Source organism: Triticum dicoccoides, chromosome 2B, assembly GCF_002162155.2.
Source record: "Triticum dicoccoides isolate Atlit2015 ecotype Zavitan chromosome 2B, WEW_v2.0, whole genome shotgun sequence".
Classification (NCBI taxonomy): domain Eukaryota; kingdom Viridiplantae; phylum Streptophyta; class Magnoliopsida; order Poales; family Poaceae; genus Triticum; species Triticum dicoccoides.
Window position 1 is genome coordinate 313,475,219 of NC_041383.1, and position 6,866 is coordinate 313,482,084.

Sequence of the window (6,866 nt, forward strand, 5' to 3'; positions counted from 1 at the left end):
AGGAGGGGGCGCCGGTTGGGAGGGAAGGGGCGGGGGGTGCCGCAGAGATATCGGCGGGGAGGACAAGTCGCATCCCCAATCTCATGCGTAGCCTCCAGCACCATCGTGAGATGCGCCTGCGTGATTTGGCACTATGCAGGAGGTTGGTAGCAGGAGAGGGCAACACGGTGGGAAGGATGTGGGCTTTGCAGAGGAGAAGGATGGGCGGCGCGGGGCGAGCGGCGATGGAAGGAGGTAGGTCGGGGAGTTGCTCCGGGAGAAGGTCGTGGGATGGGGGCTCGACGGTGTGAGGTAGAAGACGAGAGGGTGGGGTGGGTGTGGATCTGATGAATGGATAAGGTGGGTTGGGCATGCGTGTGCGTGCAGTTCAGATGGGTTTTTGATGTGGTTGTCTTGTGTTAGCAGAATAAGCCTAGTGTTAGCAGAATAAGGTCTTAAGAGGTGTTATTAGAATAGACCCCCCTATATATATATATAATCAATGAAGAACACCAGATGTCAAATTTTCAAAAATTTCCAACTTGAGGAATTTGAAGAATTTGCAAAAATGACAAAAAGCACAATTTTGAAAATTTTCAACTATGGTTGGTGGCGTGACCCACCGTATAAGAATGATGATTTCAGACACCGCGTATAATTGTCATAGGGTTCTGAGAATCAAATTCTTCATTAATTTCTTCACACTTAGAGGGTAAGTCTTGATTGATTGAAGAAAAATGTTACTTCTTGTGTTGCACATCAAAGTCATCAGTTTTGCATAAGTATTAGGATGTGTGTCCTTTCAAAGAGCATTCAAATATTTTAAGATATTTAGCTCACCCCGCAACATGCAAAATCTCTTTTCATCAAAGGGCTTTGTAAAGATATCAGCCAGTTGTTCTTCAGTATTCACATGGTCGATGAAGATGTCTCCCTTCAACAGATGACCTCGAAGAAAATGATGACGAATTTGGATTTGCTTAGTCTTCGAGTGCTGAACTAGGTTGTGAGCAATCTTGATGGCACTCCTATTGTCATAGTAGAGAGGCATGTTGTTCACATTGATTTCCTTAATCCTTGAGGGTTTTCTTCATCCACAACAATTGATCACAGTAGGAACCACAAGAATGTACCCAGCTTCAGTAGTAGAAAGTTATACGTAGTTCTGCTTCTTCGAGGACAAACATACTAAGGATCGTTCGAGGAAATGGCATGTGCCTGATGTTGACTTGCAATCCACCCAATCACAAACATAGTCAGAGTAAGAATATCCAACGATATCAAAATTTGAGCCCTTGGGGCACCATAATCCAAATGTTGGAGTGTGAGCAAGATATCGAAGAATATGTTCCACAACCTTATGGTGTGATTCCACCGGTGTAGCTTGAATACAGGCACACATGCAAACACTAAGCATAATATTTGGCCAAGATGCACATAGGTACAATAAGGAGCCAATCATGGAGCGGTATACCTTTTGAGCAAAATCTTTACCATTTTTGTCGGTGCAGAGTTGGCCATTTGTAGGCATAGGGATTTTGACGCCTTTGCAATCTTGAATGCCAAATTTCCTCAGTACATCCTTGAGGTATTTCTCTTGAGATATGAAGATGCCATTGCGTTATTGACGAATTTGAAGACCTAAGAAGAATTTCAACTCTCCCATCATAGACATTTGATATTATTCACTCATCATATAAGAAATTCATCACCGTAATGTTTGTTAGTAAAACCAAAGATAATATTATCCACATATATTTGTCACAGAATAATTCATCATCGTAAGCTTTTGTGAAAAGATTTTGGTCAAGTGAATCGGGGTTGAAGCCTTTCTTCATGAGGAATTCCTTTAGTATGTCATACCACGCTCGAGAGGCTTGCTTGAGGCCATAGAGGGCCTTGTTGAGTCTGAAGACTTTGTTAGAATGTTTAGGATCTTCAAAACCTAGGGGTTGAGGAACATATACTTCTTCCTCAAGCCTACCATTGAGGAATGCACTTTTCACATCCATTTGATATAAGATGATATTGAGATGGTAAGCATAAGCAAGCAATATGTGAACAGCTTCATGTCTAGCAACACTTGCAAAAGTTCATCGAAGTCAGTTCCTTCAACCTGTGTGTAGCCCTGAGCTACAAGATGATCCTTAATCCTCACCACTAGGCCATTTTCATCTTGCTTGTTGCGGTATATCCACTTCGTACCTATGACATTGGGCTTGCGAGGATCTGGTTGCTTGACTAGTTCCCACATATTGTTGAGCTCAAATTGATGTAATTCCTCTTACATTGCTTGAACCCACTCAGGCTCCCGAAATGCCTCTTCAACTTTGGTGGGCTCTGTGATAGAGACAAAAGCGAAGTTCCCACAAAATTTAAAGAAATGTCAAGCTTTTGAGCATGTGAGGGTACCTGGTGCATTGATGTGTAACATCCCAAATTTTCAGTTTGGAATGTTATACATTAGATCATTATTGCATATCATATTTTATTGCATTTTGGCTTGATCCTAGAAATTCTACGCAACTCAAGGACCCAGGGAGAGAGTTGGGGATTTCGTTATCTTTCATATTTGAGTTTTCTCAAATTTTGAAAAGAGGATCAATTGGTTTTGATAAGTTTTCTTTCCTAATATTTCTAAAATAAAAATATACGAGAGGATATAAAATGACTTCTCCAAAATAAAAGAAATATTAGAGGAAAAATATTAAAATCAATTTAATATTTTATTTAGAGCTTATTGCATATTTATTTGAATTAGAAAAATTGCACGTTGTAAAAATTGCATTTTTAGGCCAAGAAAATGTTCATCTCGTTCTAAATATTTAATTTAGACGATGAAAATTTGTTTTGGCATTTTCAGAATTTTATTTATTTTTCAAGGATTTATTTAAGTTTCGGGGAATTATTAAAAAAAAAGTTTCTCCCCGCGGACCGAACTGGGCCGAACGCCCAGCCGTCCCACCTGCGCCGCCGCCTCGCCCGGGCGTGGCCGGGCCGAACTCCGGCCAGAGTCCGGGCCAGCGCCTCCACCGCCGCCCGGGGGTGCCCCTATCCCAAGTCAGATGCCCCCCTGACCCCTTTAAATACCCCACCTCGCCGCCACTTCCGCCCCACCCCGAGCTGCCTCTCGCCGCCGCCGCCGCCGCCGCCGCCCCACCCGACCGACGCCCCACCCCACCGACGCCCCACCCTGAGGTTCCCGAAGCCGCCGCCGCCGTTCGTCGTTTTTTTGAGAAAAACTGATTCGTTTTTAAAAAAACCTAGTTTTGTTTTTTTAGATCGGTTGTTTAGTTATATAGCGTCCGTCCGCTCATTCGTTCGTTTTAATGAACGCTTTTCACCATTTAGCCGCAGACAGCGAACATTCGTTCGTTAGCCTGTTCGTCAGTTTTTCTTTTTTCAGGGTTTTTCCGTGATTATTTTCGATCGCGATTTCTGCCCTGATTTTCGTTTTAGTTTATCTTTTCGCTCATTTATCGGAATCAGGCGATTCAAGCGCCTAGAGTTTAGTCTCGAAACCCTCTTTCTGTTTAACCAACTTAAACAAGTTTTTGCTACTGTAAAATTTGACTTAAGTCCAGATTAGTAAACGAAGCCTGTTTCTTTCGCAGTTTGAGTTTCGTTGCTTCGTTGATTTGATTCTTTTTGCAAGCAGAGTTCTTAAGTTGAACTTTCTGGTTAGATCTCTTATTTGAGTTTTACCCGTGCTTGTAGTTGAGTGCTTATTTTATGCTTTTTTTTTCTTGCGATAGAGTATCTGGAGTGCGAAGGATGCTACTACGAGTCACTAGGTTCCACGGATCATCAGCAAGGCAAGTAACACTTTGACCATATCCCTTTACTACCCAGTTTTATTGCATTAGATCAGTCCTCAAACAATTGCATGATTAGGATCTGATTTAATATGTGGGTTTTGGGAAGTAGATGAGGTAGTACCTATTGTCCTGTTTATTATCAACCCTTTGGGAGTTACTTCTACGTTGCTTATATTGTTATGCTATGCTTGTAGACGTGGATTGGGTGAGTGTATCCATGATAGATGTGAGTATTGTTATTTAATGGTTAATTTAAGGTGGATGCTTTAATACACATCTGGGTGGACTGAGGCACCTGGGAAACCCAGTGTTGCCTGTATTTTTGGAAATCCCGGGGTACCGTGTGATTCTCCTATGGATCGCCACCCAGGCTCAAAGGGATCATAAGATTATTCATGCTAGAAACTTCCATGTGCACCCACCAGCTATTATGAGATCTAGCATAATTGAGTAAGTTGTGTGACCTCTTTCAGTGGTAGGCTAGCAGATGTAGGGGATGTAGGTTGGTACTGTCTACCCAAAGTAAAGAGTTAATACTTCTGAAAGACCGTGTCTCGGTCATCTGTTTCTCAAACACCATGAAGTGCGAGAAATCAACGGAGGAGATCGAGTCTTGTGGGGAAAAGTGTGCAAACCTCTGCAGAGTGTACAAACTAATCATGGTTAGCCGTGTCCTCGGTTATGGACGTTTTGAGTATCTAGTTTCTTGGATTATCATGTGGATCTCATCACTCTCAATATAATTTATTTGGGTTTTATGATGATGCTTAATTGGGATTGAGAGGGGGATTACCTTCTCAATGTTTAACAACCACCATGATAGTTAAACAATCTTTATTCCTTTGTTGTAGGGAAAAATTGGCTTTAGGCAAAACTGTAACCATAGAGCTTACCACCAGCCATATATGCATATTGTAATAGCATTATTATGTTCATTACTCTCTTTTGTTACATTGCCAACATATTCCATGTGCTGACCCGTTTTCGGGCTGCAACGTTCATGTTGCAGACTTTTCAGACGACAAGTAAGGTGCCTTAGGTCATGATATTTCATTCAGTGATGCCGTTGGAGTTGATGGACTCACTTTATCTTCCAAGCCTTCTGCTGTTATCGTTATTAGATAGCCTTAAGCCATATTTATTGTAATAAGTTCTCTTTTGAGACATTCGATGTAATAAGTGTGTGATTGCTACTCTGTTATAAATCCTTCAAGTACTATGTGTGTCAGCATTACCGATTCAGGGATGACACTGATGCACAGAGATCAGATTGTTTGAGGTCTGGTCGCTACAAGATGGTATCAGAGCACACGCTGACTGTAGGACACGACCACTAAGCTAAAGCCCTAGATCACTACTCTCTTCTCATTTCCAACTCCTCTCCATTTTCTACTCTTAGGATGGCGGATGCAAGGAACAAGGTCACACAGCCGGATGAAGATACACCTTTCGGATGCCACTTGAAGGAAGTTACTAGATACCAGAACATAGGAGTACCAAGCTTCACCGGAACCTACATCGCCACTTTACCAGAAGAGGAGCATTGGATGATACGAGTTCAAGTTCCAGGAAGGACGTTCATGCCAGTCATGGAGCCCATAGAGTTTTCCTTTGATGCACCAACCTGGAGTTTAGGAAAGAGCATGGCACCCCACATCACCATGGGACGCATTGGAGAAGTTTAACACAAGGATCTCAAGGACACTATCTACCAGATTTGTGGGCGCCAAGATGAGCAATGGGAGATGATTAGCATCAGGAAGGATAGATCTATTGCAGCTTTCATCCAGGAGTAAACCAGCACATTCGTCGCCAGGAGAACCAGATGTCCGCAGGCATGATAGATCTGAAGAAGGCAATGACCAGGATCACCGAGCTGGAGGAAGAACTCAAGTCTACACGTGATGTATATGAGGAGGAAATCGTAACATCATTGGAGAAGAATGACGACCTGATATAGAAGATCGGAGTGTTCATGGGAGACCCCGCGCCAAGAGGAGATGATGACGATTCTACTTGCCCGGAGAACTACATCATCACCGATGACCCTGACTCGGACCCTAATGATAGTGATGATGACTTTGTTGATGAAGCTGGAGCAGATATCATGGAGTCTTCGACCGATCAAATTTTCAAGTCGACCACCATAACAGTAGTAGTATTTCCCCATGTATATAGCATAGTCCGAGCACTTTTGTAATGATAGTTAGACCGTTGTATGCCCTTGTCTGATTTGATTGAAGTGATACGTTTGTGTTTGTCACATGTGCATATGGGTAGTGTTTTTCCCTCTAGACCTCAATCTATTCTATTTTCTCATCTTTTCTAAACCCTCAGATGCCTCCGAGACGCGACAATGGATTTGCTTTCCCACCGGAGCTCACTCAGTTGATCCAGCAGCAGAATGCACTTATGCAGATACTAGTCAAGAATCAGAATCAGGGGAACAACAACAACAACAACAACAACAACAACAACCCACCACCACCACCACCTCTTGATCATTTAGCCTGTTTCTTGAGGCTTAATCCACCGGTGTTCTCCAGTAGAAATTAGCCGATAGTTGTAGATGATTGGCTCCACAAGATTGGAAGGGAGTTGAGCACTGCAGAATGGACGGATGCAGAGAGAGTGCGTTTTTCCTCACATCAGCTTGATGGACCCGCAGCATCATGGTGGGAAAATTTCACAGCCACTTATCCCATCGACACGGACACATGGGTCCAGTTTCAGCAGGATTTTCGTACTTCCCATGTTTCAGCAGGAGCTATGGCTATGAAGAAGCGTGAGTTTCACAACTTGCGCCAAGGAGGACGTACAGTTGGCCAGTGTGTGGATGATTTTAGTAAGTTAGCATGTTATGCCCTAGATGACGTTGCTACGGATGCAGCTAACCAGGAGAAGTTGCTGGAAGGACTGAATGATGAGTTGAGCATGCAGTTGATGGTGGCAACCTTCAACAATTATCAAGAGTTGGTAGATAGAGCTCTCATGATTGAAGGGAAGCAGCAGCAGATTGACAGTCGCAAGAGCAAGTATGGACAAGGGAAGTACAATTTTGGAGCTCAG